This window comes from Euprymna scolopes, chromosome 18 (genome assembly GCF_053919585.1).
Source record: "Euprymna scolopes isolate OS-2025 chromosome 18, ASM5391958v1, whole genome shotgun sequence".
NCBI classification, from domain to species: domain Eukaryota; kingdom Metazoa; phylum Mollusca; class Cephalopoda; order Sepiida; family Sepiolidae; genus Euprymna; species Euprymna scolopes.
In genome coordinates this window covers 51067129-51087777 of record NC_136499.1, presented here as the reverse complement: position 1 = coordinate 51087777, position 20649 = coordinate 51067129, and the positions used below count along the sequence as shown (strand labels likewise).

The following is a 20649-nucleotide window of genomic DNA, read 5'->3' as shown; positions in this document are numbered from 1 at the left end:
TTTATTGAAGAGGAGATTGCGCGGATATCAGCTGACATGATTACACGTGTTACACAATCAGTGGTTAATCGCTTCCAGCGATTGATAGAGAGAAATGGACGACAATTAACAAAATAAACATATTTCATGTTTGTTTCATTTTATATTTCAATGTATGGTACTTAAATATACGTGTATTGCTAATATCGTTTTTCTTTAAAATGTTACCTGACTTTTTGACCACCTTGTATATTATTCATCCTAGATACATAATATAAAAAATGTCTTGCGTACCAACCACAGTGTATTACATTATAACTTTAAGGGAAGCAAATTCTGATGTGAAATTGAAGTTGTGAATTCTAATTAGATTCTTGGCATCCAGGATAAATTATAGGAAGTAAAAACTTCAATATTCATACTCGTATGTACATTTACTTATGACTGATCATTGCGGTTTTATAAGTCTGTTTGTTTTTTTAATTATAAGTATCTATAAACTTTCGTAAACTTTTATGAAATTTTATAAGTTATTATTTGTCTTCCCTTGCATTTGGTAATTTATTTTGAGAATAGATCAAGATGTGTAGAGTAATAAATAGGGGCATAATAGATCATATAAATTAAACACAAATATATGTATATTGGTTATCGATGTGGTTTTCACGAATTTTATACATGCGTGAATTCCTGTTAACTTTTGTAAATTTTATAAATCTTGTTGAATTTTAAAAATCTTGTAGATTTTCTGGGTAATTATAGGAGTTTACTGGACTCAGCATATCGGTTCCTTTTACATTATCGAATTTAAGCCAAGTTCAGTCTGGTCACTACTAAAATGGGTGACCATTTGGGAATGTCTGCTGCTATATGTGCTCTCCGCTTATCTCGGCATTGTTTTCAGTCATCTAGTACTTTTCCTTGCCATTGAACTCAAACTGTACCGATTCAGAAAAGGTGTAGTTGGCGATTGTGCGACCCTTATCTTACAATTACTTACGCAGCTACTCTTACAAGGGATATCCATTGTCTCTTGAGACCTAACAGTCGTCGATCATCGACTAGACTCTATAGGAATTTAGGTATTTATGATATCTTTCCCAATATTTTCCCTATCCTCTTCATTTTAAGTGGAATAGATTATGGATTAAAAAAATAATTAATATATATTAATGAATATATACAGCCATTTAAAATAAATTCATTTTAAAATACTATGATATTTTTGTATAAAGCGTAATTAAAATAATACATAAATATTGAGAGTAAATAAATTAAATAAACATATAAATATTTATGTCGCTATGGACAAGAATTGGCTCCAAGATTCTTTGGACTAATATGAGTTTTAATGAGATAAGAAGTTTTGTATCGAATGAGCTTTAATCTACTTACTCCATTTGAATATGTTCTACTGGTGGTAAATTTGATTGAAGTCTATTTATGAATATATGTAATAAATATAATCTTGATTCTGAAACAGTTTATATATATTAGGTCATCCCATAAGTTCTATCCGAATTTATGATTTGAGATTGTTTTCAGATAATTCATGAGGCACCTATTTTCCAAGTTTATGAACTTTTTCAAGTTGTTGAAGCATTGCATGGCTTGAACTCAGTTTTATTGCCAATTCCTCAACCTATAAAGCAGAATTTTCTCCAAGAGCTGTTTCAAGAAACTTATCATCAAACGTAACTGGACGTCCGGTTCGATCTTCATCTTCAAGATTGAAATCTCCACTTCAGAATTTTGCAAACCATCTTCTGCAAGTTCTTTCATTTACACATGTCTTTCCATAAACTGAGTGAATATTTCTAGCCGCTTCGGCTGCTGAGTTTCCTTTTTTGAACTCATAAAGCTTTATATGCCTCAAATGATTCTTAGGCACTTCCATGTTAATAGGGTTGTAATAAAAAAAAATTAAATTTTATCGTTCTGTAAAAACCTTTAACCAGTTAAAGTGCATCTAAACATAAAAATGTAAAAAATTACAATATAAACAATATTTTTAGGTTTCGTTCAATTTAGAAACAAAGGTTAAAATTCGGACAGAAATTATGGGATGACATGATACACACACACATATATATATGTATATAAAAAAGCAGGCTCCTTCAGTCTTGGACAGACTATGGATACCCACGAAGGGTTGCTTGCGCGTGAAATTTTTGTGGCAGGAGGTGCGCAATCTTCAACCACACTTCTCCTGAGACGACATTGTTAAATACCAGTGGCAAGTGAAGTACAGGACGACTGGAAACAAATTCCGAGATAAGCGGAGAGCACATACAGCGCCTCGAATTCCCAAATGGTCACCCATCTGATAATAACCAGGCTCAACGTTGCTTAACTTCGGTGATCTGACGAGAACCGGTGTGTCAACGCGATTATGCCGTATACAGGGTGTCCCCAAAAAAACCGGCCCCGTGTACACTTTATGTGATATCTCCATTATTTATTCACCGATCGCCCTTATTTTACAGGACATGGCAGTACACCAAGACCCCAGTGGGAGATGGGACAAAGAATGCACTGTGTTAAATTTTACTACAAGTCAGGCTCGTTTAAGAAAACTCAAGAGAGTTTCGTGCGTCAGTTCGAATGTGAAAAGGCTCCATCCAAAAGCAGAATTCAGAACTGGGTGGACCACTTTGAGAAGTATGGGAACGTGGAGAACCTCGACGCTGCCAGAGAGAACCGTTCAAGCCACTCAGGACATTCCAAGAAGCGAACAGCCGAGCTGTTCGAAAGAATGAGAGAGTCTCTCCAGCAGAGTCCGAAACGCTCTGTGCATAAGCGAAGTCAGTTCCTCGGTATGTCCCGTAAGACTTGCAGAAGAGTGCTGGTGAACGATATCAGGGCTTACCCATACAGAATACAGACGCTACAGACCCTTAAAGCCTCAGACAAGAAGCAGATGAGGGCTATGGCAGTCAAGATGCTCGAGAATATCGAGGAGACACCAAGTTTCATTAACCTCCTTTGGACTTCAGATGAAGCCCACTTCCATCTTGATGAAAAGGCGAACTCCAAGACAAATGTCTTCTGGGGGTCCTCCAGGCCCAATGAAGTAGCCACCAAGCACCTGCACTCTCCTAAGTGCACCATGTGGGCTGCAATCTCGGTCAGAGGCATCATCGGACCAATCTTCATCGAAGAATCTGGCGCAGCAGTGACAGTCACCAAGGAGGTCCTCAAAACCTCCAAGAGTGAACTCCAAACCATCTACCCGTCGCTCATGAGCAAGTTCTAGTTCCAGCAGGACGGAGCAAGTTCTCACACCTCAAACCTGTCCCGAGATTGGCTGAAAGAGAACTTCGGAGGCCGAATGATCAGTCTCAAGACTGATTTTGAGCCTCCCCCCCCCCAGATTTTTTCTCTGGGGATATCTTAAGGACAGAGTCTACGCAGGGAAACCCAGAACTCAAGGAAGTCATCAGGGAGGAGATGAGAGCCATTAGCAATTCGGTCTATAAAAACGTCATTGACAACTTGGTGCTGCGCCTCAAGAAATGCATGGAGCTTAATGGAGGCCATCTAGAACATATGCTGTAGAACGGAGAAAAAAAAGCCAAAGACCCTAGTGTTTTGATGTGATGTTTTGAATATAATAAACTAGTTATGACTAAAGTTTCATTTCATTCGGACAAAACACTAAGAAACGGGGTCTAATTAGAGTTTGGGCCCGTTTTTTGGGGTTAGCCTGTATATATGCATATATACACGATGACCCACAAAACGAGCCCCAAATTATCTCTCTCTCTATATATATATATATATATATATATATATATATATATATATATCACCCTCTCTCTCTCTCTCTATATATATATATATATCACTCTCTCTATATATATATATATCACTCTCTCTCTCTCTATCTATATATATATATATATATATATATATATATATATATGTGTGTGTGTGTGTGTGTGTATTTAGGTGCCATCAGCTAGAATCGAAAGCAAAACTGTAGCATTCAAAGCTCGTAACGTTACCACTGCACCAACGTGACACACAAATAAAGTGATTAAAAATAAAATAAGATGAATACACAAAATGTAAAATTAAATATATATATATATATATATATATATATATATATATATATATATATATATATATATATATATATATATATATATATATATATATATTTACCAGTGGTGAAAAAAACGGACTAGAGTGCTCAATGTGTAGCCAGAGCAGTATATAGGAAATTTATTACTGTGAGTCTAGAATGAGTTTACATATTGTTTTAGCTAGGGGAAAATCCTCAAAAAGAAGAGGAAATATCCAACTAGCATCGTCAGAATTCATAGATGGACTAAGTTATAATATCAAATAAGAATGGAAAAATCGTAGATTAAGGGGAGTTAGAAAAGAAGGGGGAGTGGAAGGGGAGGACGTTGGAATTTAAAGTAGTAGGAGTGTATATAATAAGAGGGGGGTTTATAATTAAATATTAATTATGTGTTAATTCTTATATACGTTTTTCTAGTTTATAACGGTTTAAATTTAAAAGACGCTATTCTTATTTATAACGGCATAAGTAACAGTTAATTTAAAAGATCACCATGGCAACAGGTTGCAGAGTTAATGTTAGTGGGTGTGGTATGATGGGAGGAGGAAAGAACGGGTTGCAAATGGGGTTTAAAGTGATTTAGCCGGGCGGGGAGAGATTGAAAAATATTTATTGTTTATTATTTATTATTAATTAATTTTTATATTTTTGTTTATTATTTATTATCAATTAATTTTTGAATTGTCGGACGTTAACGTCCGACGATTCAAAAATTAATTAATAATAAATAATAAAAAATAATAATAAAAATATAAAAATAATAAAAAATAATAAACTCATTCTATACTCACAGTAATAAATTTCCGAGATATATATATATAGTAGTAAAGGATTTTGATAATGTAAAGAAATATGTATAGAAGTGAAGTTGTTTAAAAGATTTAAGTGTATCAACAAGAAGTTGATATGTCTTTTCTCTCATATGATATGTTTATTTATTAAATTAGGAATTTTCAGCAAATATAATAACTTGTGTAAAGCCATATCAACGATAACGTTACTTTGTATTGTCGTATCAGTTTCTCAAATTGCAAATATCCTCATAAAACACTGCAATTTACATTCATTTGATAAATCACATGAAAAACATTTATATATGTTTGCAAATCTTGTGCCTTTCCAAAATCAGAGATGCAAGAACTGTTTTCAAATATTTCTGGTGATTGAATGATGTTTCTTCATTTTGAACGGCCATTTACTTTTTGATGTAATTTTGTCACACATGCACATTGACTGATATACAAACCTTAATGATTACACTAACATTTGACTATATATAACTACTTCATTTACTCACAAAAAAAATCTTATCTAAATTTAAAGCTAGATATCCAGGCAAAATAGAGCATACACAAAGGAATAGATCAACCAGAGGTCAAATAGGCCTTTGTCCGGTATGTGCATGCCCATTGGCTGATAGGAAGGGCGCGGTGGATACTAGAAAGCTGATTGGCTAACTAAAATCTCAATAGAAGGTGCGTGTATAAAAAGGACAGACAACCACAAACTTCGCGCATAAGCCTGAAGAATCCTAGAGTGGATGAAACGCGGAATATTCAGTGTAGCTTAATCGCCATATATATTTTATAACTAACTATATACATATATATATGTGTGTGTGTGGTTGCGTGCGTGTATGTGTGTATATGTGTGTGTGCGTGTGTGTGTGCGTGTGTGTATATGTGTGTGTGTGCGCGCGCGTGTGTGTTTGTGTGTGGTAATAAGATTTTTTTTCAGTTATGTTGAAAAATTGTTATGAATAATACATTTAGAAAAGGGATTGAAAAATAATTGATTGTTCTCTAATCCTGAAAGCTCATCTTACCATTTGCTATCTGAGGACTCAGAATTTTCTATCTCATTGAACTGCTGCATTTCATTAGCTTTTTAACTACATTAAAACAATCTACACACTGACTAAGGTCGGTACAAGGAAGTATACGACGAAGTGTTTGACGAACACAAGAACAACGCCTGGAGTAGAAGCTGTTCTTCTTACAGTTATACTTTACTAAGTTGATTAATGTTGATGGAGTTTTTTTTTTGTTTTGTTTTTTTTTTTCTTTTGGAAGGCTGCTCCACTTGATAACTATTGCTTTATCTTCACATTCCCAGCCATGGTTTGTTGGAGAAGGAGCATGAATATTAATGCGAAGACATTGCCGCCGAATAGCAGCCTGATAATTTTCTCTTTCTGCATGTAATCATAAACTATTTTGACGAGGTGTGAAAGTATTATCAACTTTTCCAGTCATGTGAAAAATGTATTTTTAATAAGCATTTATAGAAGAAACATTTCTCTGTCCAAACAGAGAGCACACAATTTTTTTTTTTTTTTTAGTTTCTGGAACAAATTGTCAGTCAGGTACCACTTGGAGCCTAACAGTGTGAAAGTTTGAATAAATTCCTGTTCCTTTCATCAATTCAAATGGTTTTATTCCCCCTTTTACCTAACAGTGTCACAGCATGCAAAGAAAGAAAGGCATTTGAAATAACAGATACACATTTCTTTGCAACTGATTTAATAGACATCAAACAAGATGATCGGCTGGTATTAGTTGACACATATAAATCGGAGTTTAAATCATTTTGTTGAGCAAGGCAATGAAGAAAAACACCTGTATCTGAAGTTTTAATTATGATGGAAGAGATGCAGTTGATGCATGCTTTGCATAAAGCAAGAGAAAGTTATCTGCTTCTGCATGGTCAGTTGTTAATTCTGTAAAATTTCTGTGATTACTTCATTCATGTCACTGCGAGAACACAGCATAAAACATCCTTAGCTAAATAAAGCAATCACAGTTTTTTTTTCCATTAAATTCTTCTGCTGGCAATTTCTTCCAGTGCATCAACATAAATAAAATTATAGATTCTTTATTGTCATCAGACAAGAGCAATTTTTTAAATCATGCCGGCGTTTTTTTTTTTTTGTTTTTGTTTTTTTTTTATTCAGAGCATGTAACAACAGGCTGGGGTAATCAAACGGCGTCTTCTTTCAGAGTCTTTAATACTCCATGGATTGTATTTATCACAGACAAAGTCGACTCTTGATGATATATAAAAAAAAGGCATGCTTAATTACATATCTAAAAATATAAATGCTTAACTTACCAAACCTAGATGGAACGTGGTCTGCAAGCTGTTGTATCACTGCCAGCCCATCTAAAATCAGTGCTGCATTTTTTTAATATTATTAATTTTCATGTCAGGAAACTTTACAAGGAAATAATGCTTTGTTGGTACGGCGCCAAGAACCATCAATGTAACTTAGGTTTCTTGGCAACTCGGAAAGACAATGTGAAAAAATTTCTACCATGTCAACTTTTCGGGTTCTTGCTACTATAAGAAGCCTAGTGAGAAGGTCTTTGTCTTCTTTCTAAGCAATTTGCTTCGTTCTTGCTATTCTGTTGTGAACAGTGAATGCTTTTTATGAAGATCGCTAAATACTTTCATCTTTATTGATTTTATTGGTGCATTCAACTCCACATTTTTCGAAATTAGTCGTTGTTGAACAAACTCATAAGAAATATTACAGCCTTGTTCAGGTGCTGTCAAAATGTCATCTTTAATTTCAGATGCTGTTACTTGGCCTGATGAAATTTTGATTCTTTTTCATAATATGCAAATGGTTTTGCATAGACTCAATTGTCTGTTTGACACTCTAAATACCTGCTTCATCCTTTTGACATCGAGAACTAATCAGGTCTTTTTTATTATGGTAGCCCTCTCATTTTCTCGCCAGTTCAGTACATTTTTTAGAGATTCAAGCACGTTGATTGAAAGATAAACTCCAACGATGAACAGCCTTGAGATTATGTGAAAATTCAATCTGCCCACCTCTGGTTTTGATATCTCTATTCATAGTTTGTTCAATTGTTTGGTCCATTGATGTCTCACTAAAGGGGTACTGGGTTTGTTGCTGAACTATAAAATCCACAGCAGCAAGATGCTTTGCTAATGAAGGATGTGTATCAGGACCAGCAAACATCTCATAGATATAAACAGGAAAATATCAAGCGTAGTTCAAATGGTCATATGCAAAATACTAAGGGACCATTTCTGCTGATTATTTAAGGTGAAGGTCCCAATCTCCTGTTCGTGTAACACCAATAAAATTTAAAAACAAATCTGCCATATTTAAGTAATTTATCCAAAATGCAAAAGTTGAAAATTGTCTGCATCTCTCTTAAATAAATATTGACAATTTGCTTTCAAACTCTTTAAAATCACGATGTGCAGGGAGCTTGGAATTGTGTTTTAGGGAAAGTATTATGCAAATATTTAGACAATTTAATGAGTTTAGCTTTTTCTTCTTCACTTTGCGTTTCAACAAAAGTAGATAGAGGTTTCCTTCTAAAGGTTTCAGACATAATTTTTATAACTCTGATACTTCGATTATGGTGTTTGCCTTTCATAACTTCAGGTAGTAATCCTTGTGCCACTGTTCCAGCTTTAAATAGAATGTCAGCTAGCCCTGAATCTTCAAATCGCTTTCCAATGACACTGAGAAACGACATGCAGGTGTGGAACTCACCAAATCTGACACCTGTTCTTTGCATATACATGGCATCATTCTAACGCATTTGCTGCGCTTTATCATAAACTGCAAGATCACATGTCAACACAATGCATTCAGTTTCAAGTGCATCGGCAAGTACAAGACTTTTCAAAAGTACTGCATTCACAATACTTAGTTCAGTTACCATTGACCACAGGCAAATATCCAATATTGCTTTTTAGTGGTATTTGGTCCTGTAATTAAAGATTATTGAAACATGTCCAGCCTTGAATTAGAGTAGTGTTTTGGTTGTCAATTTCACAGTAAATATTAATCATGGTCATAGCCAAAGCAGTAATGCGTGTTTTGGGCGCACAAAATGATTTAAATAAAACTTTTTGAATGCTGTCAATTGAAACTGATGGTAGTAAAGGACCAATACTTTTTGCCACATAATATTATGGTATGGGTACTTCATTTAGCATCACACTGCGCTTCTTACTCCAGATCGTTTGGGGTCTTTTTCTATTGTGACATCTTCATGGTGCAATGAATATTAAATTCATTTCTCTAATGTTGCGTTTCTCAAATTTTTCCAACCTGTAACACACCGGCCTAGCTAGCATTAACAAATGTTATTTAAATGATAAAAAATGATGTAAAAATAGTTTAGGTGTAAATATCAGATTATTGTAACAGCTGAGGAAATTTTAAATATCATTTATTTCTATGTGAAATTATTTTAAAACAAATGCAAAACTCGTGGCCATGAGATTTGATTAAAAAAGATTATTATTATGCTTAAACTAATTAATTAATGTAAGAATAAAAAAAACAGTAAAAACATGCAACACAACACACACATACACAAGACACACATACACAACACACACAACAAATACATACACATTATATCTTTATTCACAATTAAATTTATTGACACAACACACGATTTGGTGACAGAAAAAGATATCTGCATATGTCGTATATTTATTTATTAGAAACAAATCTTTCCTCGCGATGTCTGTGAATCGATTAAAGTATTTTTTATTCATTCCGAATTTTTGTTCGTTCGCTTCGCCAATGTTTAAAAAAGTTGAAAAATGTTTAAACATCCGAGCAACATTACCTTGTAGACAGACAAAATTGTTTCATTTATTTGAATATTCACAATTTTTTTAAATAACTTTTTCATTCCCATCATATGACTCTCGAATAGAAAAAAAAACCTGGACCGGATTCTTGGCAGCATTCGAACATACTCCGCTCTAACACGTTCAGTCTGGTTCTCGATAACTCAACTCCACTCAACTCAACTGCCGACATCTTCACCAAGGGCCTAATATTATCTCATTAATAAGCAAATTAAGACATGATTGAACCTGATGATTAGTTGCTTTACCGGTCAGGTTCCGACTTTGGACATGGGACATTAAACCTCGCCTTAACCCTAATCCTTAGCCTAACCCTACTCCTAACCCTAATCCTAACCCTTACACTAACCCTAACCCTAAACCTTACCCTAACCCTAATACTAACCCTAACCCTAATCCTAACCCTTACCCTAATACTAACCCTTACCCTAAACCTAACCCCAAGCCTAAAACCTACCCTAACGCTTACCCTAAACCTTACCTTAACACTTACCCTAATCATTACCCTAACCCTAACCCTAATATTAACCCTAACCCAAAACATTACCCCTTACCCTAACCCTTACACTAACCCTAACACCTAACCCTTAACTTAACCCTAACCCTAACCCTAATATTAACCATAACCTTAAAAGTCACCCTTACCAAAAACCTAACCACACTAATAACCCTTACCCTAACTCTAACCCTAACCCTAACCCTGACTCTAACACTTACACTAACCCTAACATTAGGCCTAACCCTAACCCTGACCCTTACCTTACCCTAACTCTGACCCTAACTCTAAACCTTACCCTAACACTTACCATAACACTTACCCTAACTCTTACACTGAACCTTCCTTAACCCTAACCCTAAACCTTACCCTAAACCCTAAACCCAACCCTAACCTAAACCTTAACCCTAACACTAACCCTAACCCTAATCCCAACCGTAACCCTTACGCTAACCCTAACACTAAATTTTACCCTAAATCTTACTCTTAACCGAACCATTACCCTAACCATAACATTAAACCTAACCCTTACACTAATCCTTACCCTAATCCTAACCTAATGCTTACCCTACCCTAACCCTTTTCCTTACCCTACACCTTACTCTAACACTTACCCTAACCCTAACCTTACCCTAACCATAACCCTTACCCTAACCCTGACACTAACCGTTACCCTAACCCTAACGCTAACTCTTCCCCTAACCCTAACGCTAACCCTTACCCTAACCCTAACTCTAATCCTAACCCTAAACCTACACTAACCCTAACCCTAACTGTTAACCTAACCCTAACCCTAATCCTAACAGTTACCCTTACCTAAAACCTTACCCTAACACTAACCCTTACCCTAACCCTAACCCTTACCCCTTACCCTAAACTTAACCCTAACCCTTACCTTTACCCTAACCTTGACCCTAACCTAACCCTTACCGTTACCCTAACTTGCCCTAAACCTTACTCTACCCTTAACCCTATCCCTAGCCCTTACCCTAAACCCGAACCCTAAACCCGAACACTAACCCTTATCCTACCCTTCACCTTAACGCTAACCCTAACCCAAACCCTTACACTAATCCTAAACCTAAACCTTATCTTTACACTAACCCTTACCCTTACCCTAACCCTAATGGTTACCCTTACCCTTACCCTAACCCTAAACCTAACCCTTAGCCTAACCCTAACCCTAAACCTAACCCTTACCCTAACCCCAACCCTACCCCTAACTCTTACCCTGACCCTAACCCTAACCCTTACCCTACCCCTAGCCCTAACCCTTACCTTAACCCTTTCCCTTACCCTAACCATAACCATAATCCTGCCTCCGTTGACGAGAGAAAAAGACCAAGAAGTTTCAGGGTCGATTTCTCCTCACAAGCAAAGTCATCCATGAGAATCTCAGGAAGAAAAGGGACACTCCTACGACTGAAAAACATATTACTTCCCACTTTTCTATTTGCTCTTTGTTTTATTCTTTCGTTTATTTCTTTATCCATCTATTCATCTATCTAAACATAGTTCTCTCTCTCTCTTTCTCTTTCTCTCCCTCTCCCCCCCTCTCTCTCTCTCTTCTTTATTCCTGTATTTAACCGTTCTGTTTTGTCTTTCTATCTATCTGTTTATCTATCTATTCGTATGCATTTCAAACTTTTTTTATTTATTTTTGTTTATCTCTGAACTTATTCCTTTCTTCACTTCGATAAGTCGATTGATTCATTCAAATAATCAGTAGTGGAACGAAATATTCCTGCCTTTCATACCGGATATGATTGTATTCTAAGCTTTTTTTCCTTCTGTTTCTCGTTCTTCTTACTATAAAAACTTCATAAATAGTCATCCAATTATGAAGTATATCTGAAAGCATCCTTTCTTTTTAAATCAAATAAAAAATAACACAAATCTTTTTTATATATCCTCACTGACGAAGTGCAACTAGCAAACGACGCCTCCTGTTGTCTTTTACAAAGACGGAAAAAATGAATATTCATACCGGAAATCATGAAAAGCCTTCAATGCTGCTCATGTTGTAGGGTTTTTTTTTTCTTTTTCTTTCTCGGACTTGTATTTTCTTTTCGTCTGTTTTGTCATTCATTTGCGTATGAAGGTTGTTCGGTTTTCTATTATGCCGTATGACACATTTCGTTCGCGGATGGATACGCCTGGAAAAAATCTTTGCACAAATTTCGTGCTGCGATCATTTTATTTTCTAAGCGTTGCGTTTAAGACGCCGTGAGGAGAGATGTTAATTAAATTTTAATTTGTATTCTTTTGCAAGAGTCTTATGCCCATTTTATTTCTCTTAATTTCATTTCAGTGTTTAACATTATCGTTGTTGTTATTATTATTATTATTATCATCGTTATTATTATTATTATTGTTATTTGTAGTAGTAGTAGTAGTAGTAGTAGTAGTAGTAGTAGTAGTAGCAGCAGCATTTACTGGGGTTCTCACGTTATTATCAATGATCGCCCACTGACAATATTAATAAGTGGTGTTCGCTATGCTTTGACTAACAATACTCCTCAAATGTCTAGTACTCTCTGCTTCTTTTAATCCCCGTTGAAAATCACTTTTTGTTTGCTGATAACATCCTCTTGCCTTCTCTAGAATATGAGCTGTAATAAGGCCTCCTAAGAATTCTAATACTCTCCTTGAAAGTCTGGGTTGTCTTCTACTTGCTTTTTTTTTTTTTTTCAACCTCTTAAAATCTTTAAAAAAAAACATTTTTTGTGTAAATAACCGCTGTTTTTTTTTTTTTGTTTTTTTTGTTTTTTTTTCTTCTTTTTTTTTCTCTGGACGGAAATAACAACACAACAGCAACATCATCTCGTGAAAATATATAATCTCGCTGCTACGCTCGCGAGACCATGCAGTTACGAGATTAAAACCAAAACATTCACCTATTTTTCTCTGTGGTCGTTAGATTAAACGATGCTGTTTGGGGGTTCGGCCTGTACAAATACTTTATAAGATTACTTTCAGATTATGTGTTTTATATTTATTTCCTCATTTATATTTACTCTGCTAGTTTCAGTTTCCTTGGTTCTGTGTAACGTTCTTTCTATAGTACTGGTAATGTTTTTGTAACATTATTTTATTTTAACTTATTCGTGGTGTTCTCTGAGAATAACAAGTTTGCCCAGATTTCCGGTATTTTCCACTTATTTCGATAACTTTGCCAAATGAGTTTGCATAACCGCTTGCCGTTGATAATGTACATTGGTCGTCACTGGAATTTGAGTAGAAATAAACCTCCGCAAGGCCTAAGTACTCTTTACACAAATCCAGTGGAAGTCTGGTTAGTGCTTTCTCTTCTCGGTCTTTCCATTCTCCTCGATCTTGGTATTTAGTGTGGTGCCACTTGATGTCGACAATACAAGTTTTTAGGGGAAGGGGGAAGTTAACAGTTTAATGGTTATACGGTTTCAGTTTTCTTGCTTCCATGTAGTATTTATCTATCGTTTTGTTTTACTTTTCTTGCAATTTCTATATAGCATTTGTAGCTCATGTGTATTAATCTCTGCATTCAAGAGTTGTCATAATAATTATTATTTACTCACAAGGAGTAGTCATACAGGCCATCATCAAAGATTGCTCTTTGAGAACAATTTGTGGTGCATCTGAGTGACAAGTCTCCCCAGATTTCCAGTACTCTCCACCACTTTCGATAACCTTTGCAAAAGAATTTGCGTTATCGCAACAGCTGCTTACCGTTTATTCCTCGTTGGCAGCAACTATTGGTCTTCACTGGAATTTGGGTGGTAATAAGCCTCCCCAAGGACGCAGTCATTTTTGCATTCATCCAGTGGAGATCTGGCTAGTGTTTTCTCTCCTTGGTCTTTCCATTCTTCTTGACCCTCCTCACTTATTTGGTGTGGTGCCAGTTTATGGTGACATACATACAAAAATGGGGTTGGCCGGAACGCAGGGTCGCATAGGGGTACCTTACCATTATACCGTTTCAGTTTTCATGATTCTATGTGATGTTTCTGTGTTTTACATCTGTAGCCGTTTCTGTGTTCATGTGAGATGTTAGTCTCAACATTCAAGAGTTTTCTTTAATATTTCTGCAGTTTTCATCTTTTTTTAACATGGGGATCACCACTTATCAAGGCCCAGAAGCCACTCGGGATAAGTGTAATTGCGTGTACAATAATCAATGGGATAGTGTTGTATTATTCGTTAGTATTGGAGATTTGATATAGTGTCATTACTAAAGGGGGTGGTTCATTAGGAATTTGTTTATGTTGGACTTGAACACATCCAAGTTGAGGTCAGGTGGGAATCAGGCAATCGGTAGAGAGTTCCACAGGCGTGCAGTTCTAAGAAAGAAGTCTTGTTCGTGGAATCTACGTTTTGATTTAGGCAAGGATAAAGAGTGGGGAAAATTATTGACAGTGGTTTCAGCTAGACGGGTGTTTATCGTGAAAGATTGGGAGAGGGGACCAGAGATTGGAGCTCAGACGAGCACTTGCCATGGAAATAACGATAAAACAAAGATAGGCTCGCAACGTGTCTTCTATTGTTATCCGTTGTATCTTCTCAACCATCTCTCTGATTCTAATCTCTCTTATTCTTTTTTCAGAGTTTTCGGTATTGTTCCTAGTGCTGCTATTATCAGTGGTGCTATCTTGATTTTCTTCATTTTTCAGATCTCTTTGAGCTCTCTGGTCATTTCCGTGTATATGCTCCGCTTCTCCATCACTTTGATCTTCACTCTGTTGTCTTTTGGAACAACAAAATCTACAATCTGGCAGGACTTTTCATTCTTATTAACTATTATGACATCCGGTATTCTTGCTTAGATAGGTTTACCCGTTTGTATATCCATGTCCCATAGGATCTTATGACTTTCATTTTCCAGTACTGCTGTCGGTTTATGTTTGTACCATTTGTCTGAGTGTTCGAGATGAAAGTATCTGCATAATTGTCAGTGTACTACCTTCCCCACTTGATCATGTCTATTTTTATATTCTTTCTGGTCTATTTTACTGCATTCACTTATTATCTGGTTTATTGTTTTGTCTCTTTGTCCACAGAGTCTGAATTTGCTGTTTTCTTGTGTCTTGTCGATCCTTGCTTTGATGTAGTTGGTTCTAATTGCGTTATCTTGTGCGGCTGTTGTTAGTGATTCAGTTTCCCTGATTAGGTTTTCTTTTTGTAACCATTTCCAAGTGTTTTCGTTAGTCTCTTCATTTTTAATCATTATGAATCGTCCATGTAGCTGTTTTTCTTCTCATTTTTTTCCTCGTCCTATTCATAGTCTCTTCGTTTTCTATCGTGTTTGTTTCTTCCGTGTCTCTTGCTGCGGTAATTATTCTTTCAATGTTCTGCATTATGTATTTTTCTAATTCTTTTTTTTTTTTTTTTTTTTTGTGAACAACCTGTGGTGTCCTCTGGAGTCTGAGTGACAACAAATCTCCCCCAGATTTCCAGTACACTCCACTTCTATCGATAACATTTTCAAATGAATTTGTGGTATCGCAACAGACATTTACCGTTGATTTCTTGTTTGCAGTGTCCATTGGTTTTCGCAGCAAGGTCTCAGTTCTTTTCGCACTGATCTAGCAGAGTACTAGATATTACTCTCTCTCTCTCTCTCTCTCTCTCTCTCTCTCTCTCTCTCTCTCTCTCTCTCTCTCTCTCAATGATCTTTCTATCCTCTTCGACCCTCCTCAACTCTTAGGTATGGCGCCTGTTCATGCTAATCTCCCATTTTTATGAGAGTGGGTGGCGGGTTAAGTTACAATTATAGTTTCAGTCTGCTTACATTCATGTGGTGTTACTTTGTGTTTTAACTCTGTAGCAGTTTCTATATGTTCCATTTGCGCCTGTGGCTCATGTGTATTAGTCTCAAGGGTTTTTCTTAATATTTCAGCCGTTTTCATTATTATTATCCGTTGTATCTTCTCAGACATCACTCTGATTCCAATCTTTCCCATTCTTTTTTCGGAGTTATTGGTATTGTTCCTAGTGCTCCTACTATTATTGGTGTAATTTTCTTCATCTTCCATGTCTCTTTCAACTCTCTGGTCAGTTTCGTGTATTTGTTTCGCTTCTCCATCTTCTTGATTTTCACTCTGTAGTCATCTGAGAGATTTTTCCTTTTTGTTAATTATTATGAAATCTGGTCTTCTTGCTTGGATAAGTTTATCCGTTTGTACATCCATTTCCTATAGGATTTTGTGGCTTTCATTTCCAAGAACCAGTTTGTGCTTGTAACATTTTTCTGGGTGTTGTTGTTATTGTTGTTGTTATCTATATATTAATACGATAGCGTGTGTGTTCTTTTGTGTGTCACACTTACTTCCGGTCGTTTAATTGTTATGTCCTTCTATTTCTTGTCATAAATAATTTTACAAAGAATTCTTCGGTTTCGGTTTCGACTATAGCTGATGGCACTTAAATCATCTATTTTCTTAATATATAATTTTATCAAGAATTCTTCATAAGTTTTGGTTTCTGTTTCGATTATGGCTGAAGGAACTCAAGTTATATATATACATGTATTTTTTTCATAAGTTTTTTATTTCAGTTTCGATTCAAGCTAATGCACCCAAGTCATATGGATATATGTTTTTATTTTTGAAATCACAACTTTATAACAATCGATAGAACATTAACTCTATAATAATACATACGAAATCTGCAAGAATTAAACTATCATATTTAAGCGTACTTTACGACCAGGCTTTACTAGGCGTTCTTGCTAGCTTAGGTATTTACTTTTGCAGTTTTAACAAAAAAGCTGCAATAATATCAGAGCGTCTCCATTTACACTGAACATCTACAAAATGCCATCATCAATATATTACATATGAATGAGTCGCCAGTGAAATTTCCACAGGGTTCGCTAGTTATTATTATTATTATTATTATTATTATTATTATTATTATTATTATTATTATTATTATTACTCTTGTTGTTGTTGTTGCTGTTGTTATTATTATTATTATTATTATTATTATTATTATTACTCTTGTTGTTGTTGTTGCTGCTGTTATTATTATTATTATTATTATTATTACTCTTGTTGTTGTTGTTGCTGCTGTTATTATTATTATTATTATTATTATTATTATTACTCTTGTTGTTGTTGTTGCTGCTGTTGTTGTTATTATTATTATTATTATTATTATTACTCTTGTTGTTGTTGTTGCTGCTGTTGTTGTTATTATTATTATTATTATTATGATTATTATTATTACTCTTGTTGTTGTTGTTGCTGCTGTTGTTATTATTATTATTAGTAGTAGTATTATTACTCTTGTTGTTGTTGTTGCTGCTGTTGTTATTATTATTATTATTATTACTCTTGTTGTTGTTGTTGCTGCTGTTATTATTATTATTATTATTATTATTATTATTATTATTATTACTCTTGTTGTTGTTGCTGCTGTTGTTATTATTATTATTATTATTATTATTATTATTATTATTAATATTATTATTATTATTAATATTATTTCATAGTAGTTCGATGTTTTAGTTGTTATTGTTTTCTTTTTTTTAATATTAGGTCAATTCTCTTGACCTTAGGCATTCAAGCTGAATCTTAGCGCTTTCGCCGTTTCTAACAGGAAAGCTGTTTACAAAATTGGAAAAGAAATTGTCTCGTCAGACTGTTTAAGCCATTTACGTTTGCATTTGCTTATGGTTCCAAGCATTCCAATTACAACGGGAAATCATTTTTATTTCTTTACATTTCCATAGTCTGATTCCTATTTTAGATCCTGTTATTTATTTATTTATTCATAATGTTTCTCCTGCATGCTGATATCGAAGGGACGGGCTATGTCAATACTTAAGTAAGTTTTCTTGTTTTTATTTAGAAAAGTCAGTTTTAGATTGTTCAAGAATCTTATCAGTTTGTATGCGCATGTCTCAAAAGAGTTTGACATTTTCATTCTCCTGTATAGCTTCTTATCCTCATGCTACACATCTGATTGAGGTCGAATTCAAAGGGTTTGAATATATATATATATATATATATATATATATATATATATATATATATATATATATAGATGACAATTTTATTTAAAATCACGACTCTATAATTATATATACGAAATCTGGACAAATTAAAATATCATATTTAAGCGTATTTTACGACCAAGCAAAGCTGGGCTCCCCCTCCCTCCTCTATTATATATATATATATATATATATATATATATATATATATATATATATATATATATATATATATATATATATATATATATACATATACATTTTAATCTGTTTTCATTCTAGAAAAAAGGGCCTCGAATAGATTAAAATTTTAAACATTATTACGTCGGAGTCGCCGCATTATCTCTGTTTGATAAGTGTATCACGATTGCGCATGTGTGAATGGTTCACATTACAGATTCCTTATGTTAAGAACAAGTCGGTTTTTAAAAAATGTTTGGAAGTGTGTCACGCCACCCGAATAGTTATCTTACTTGACTCATTGTTTTAAGATTTTGGTTTTGAAAATATTACTTGTTTGAACGTGTCTCAATTTCTGCATGAAATAAGATATACGAGGGGCGTGCAATAAGTAATTCCCCTAACCTACTTCCAGTTGTCTGATCTAGCTGAAATTTTGCATGTGCAATGATTTATATCTCTACGGGTTATGTGGCAAATTACAGCTCTGAACTAATTGTAGTTTTTGTTTTACATGTGTTTGAACTGAGTCAGGCGTGAAATGGAGCCTGTTGAATGTCGAGCAGTGATCCGGTTTTTGTATTTGAAAGGACGCACACCGCAGGAGACTTTTGATGAAATGAAAGAAACCTATGGTGATAATGCTCCATCATATGATCTTGTAAAACGCTGGCATCGTGAATTCAAACATGGCTGGAAGTCTGTGGAAACAGTTCCCAGACATGGTCGTTCCCCTTCTGCCATTGATGAGGCATCTGTCCGTCAAGTTGAAGTAGCCACTTTGGAAGATCGGCGCATTACTATTCACCAAATAGCCCAAGATGTCAAGATTAGTACAGGATCTGAGGAAACTATCATTCATGACCATTTGCATATGCATAAGGTGTCTGCTAGATGGATTCCCAGGTTGCTCACACCATTTCAGAAGCGAGAACGCGTCGAGTGCTTGAGGATGAATTTAGAAATGTGCCAAAAAGATGAGTAAAAGTTTTTCAAAAGGCTGATTACACAGGATGAAACTTGGGTCCATCACTATGATCCAGAGACCAAAGCCCAGTCAATGCAGTGGAAGCACTTGGACTTACCACCTCCAAAGAAGGCAAGGGTGCAGCCCTCCACTAGCAAGGTCATGCTCAGTCTTCTGGGACCAGGAATGAGTAGTGATGACAGATTTCCTGGCAAAGGGTACCACAATTACAAGAGCCTATTATGCTTCACTTTTGAGGAAATTAAGGGAAGCTATCAAAATCAAGAGGCGGGGCAGGATCAGCAAAGGTACCCTTCTCCTGCAGGACAACGCTCCGGTCCACAACTCGTATGTTGCCAGATCAGAAGCACGGGCGTGTGGTTATGAAATCTACCCCATCCTCCCTACTCTCCTGACCTTGCACCCTCTGACTTTCACCTCTTCCCAGCCATGAAGTTGTTTTTGGAAAAGAAAGCGTTTCCCAGATGATCAGATGATGCAGCCTTGATTTCTGAAGTCACGTGGTGGTTGGAGGACCAACCTGGGGTGTTCTACAAAAACAGTCTCCAGAGCTACATCAAACGATGGGAGAAACGCATAACTCTGGGTGGTTCCTATGTAGAGAAAGACTAATAACTGTGCCAAATATTGTTGCTCTACTGCTATGGGAAGTGAGTCAGGAGCATTTCTTATTGCACGCCCCTCGTAATATTTATGCGTATTTTATAACATTCACAAGAATATTTCGTTTATTCCAGAATATTCTAACAAAATTTATACTTTCAGGCCAAAAAATATCGTTTTTGTGTTTATTTATACTATTTAGCTAAACAAATAATATATCTTGAGCTGATATAAAATTGGGTAACATAATTTTATAGAAGATGGGGGATATTCGAAAGCATTTTTCTATTCGTAAGCTGGCTGTATTTCGCTATTTTACATGTACATACAAATATATTATTGTTAATTTACTCACTAGGAGTAGTCACACAATCCATCATCAAAGATTGCTCTTTGAGAACAACGTGGTGTTCCCTGGAGTCTGAGTGAGAACAAGTCTCCCCAGATTTCCAGTACTCTCGGCCTCTTTCGATAACCTTTGCAAAAGAATTTGCGTTATCGCAACAGCTGCTTACCATTGATTTCTCGTTGGCAGCGAACATTGGTCTTCAGTGGAATTTGGATGGCAATATACCTCCCCAAGGTCCCAGTCGTCTTTGAACTCATCCAGAGAAGGTCTAGCTAGTGTTTTCTCTCCAAGGTCTTTCCATTCTCCTTGACCCTCATTATTTGGTGTGGTAACA

The 20649-nt window shown here is 35.4% G+C and overlaps 1 pseudogene; it reads right to left on the bottom strand.

Moving 5' to 3' along the window:
- Positions 1 to 2265: 2265 nt before the first annotated feature.
- LOC145301540 (5S ribosomal RNA) lies at positions 2266 to 2382 on the bottom strand (annotated as a pseudogene).
- Between the last annotated feature and the right edge of the window lie 18267 nt (positions 2383 to 20649).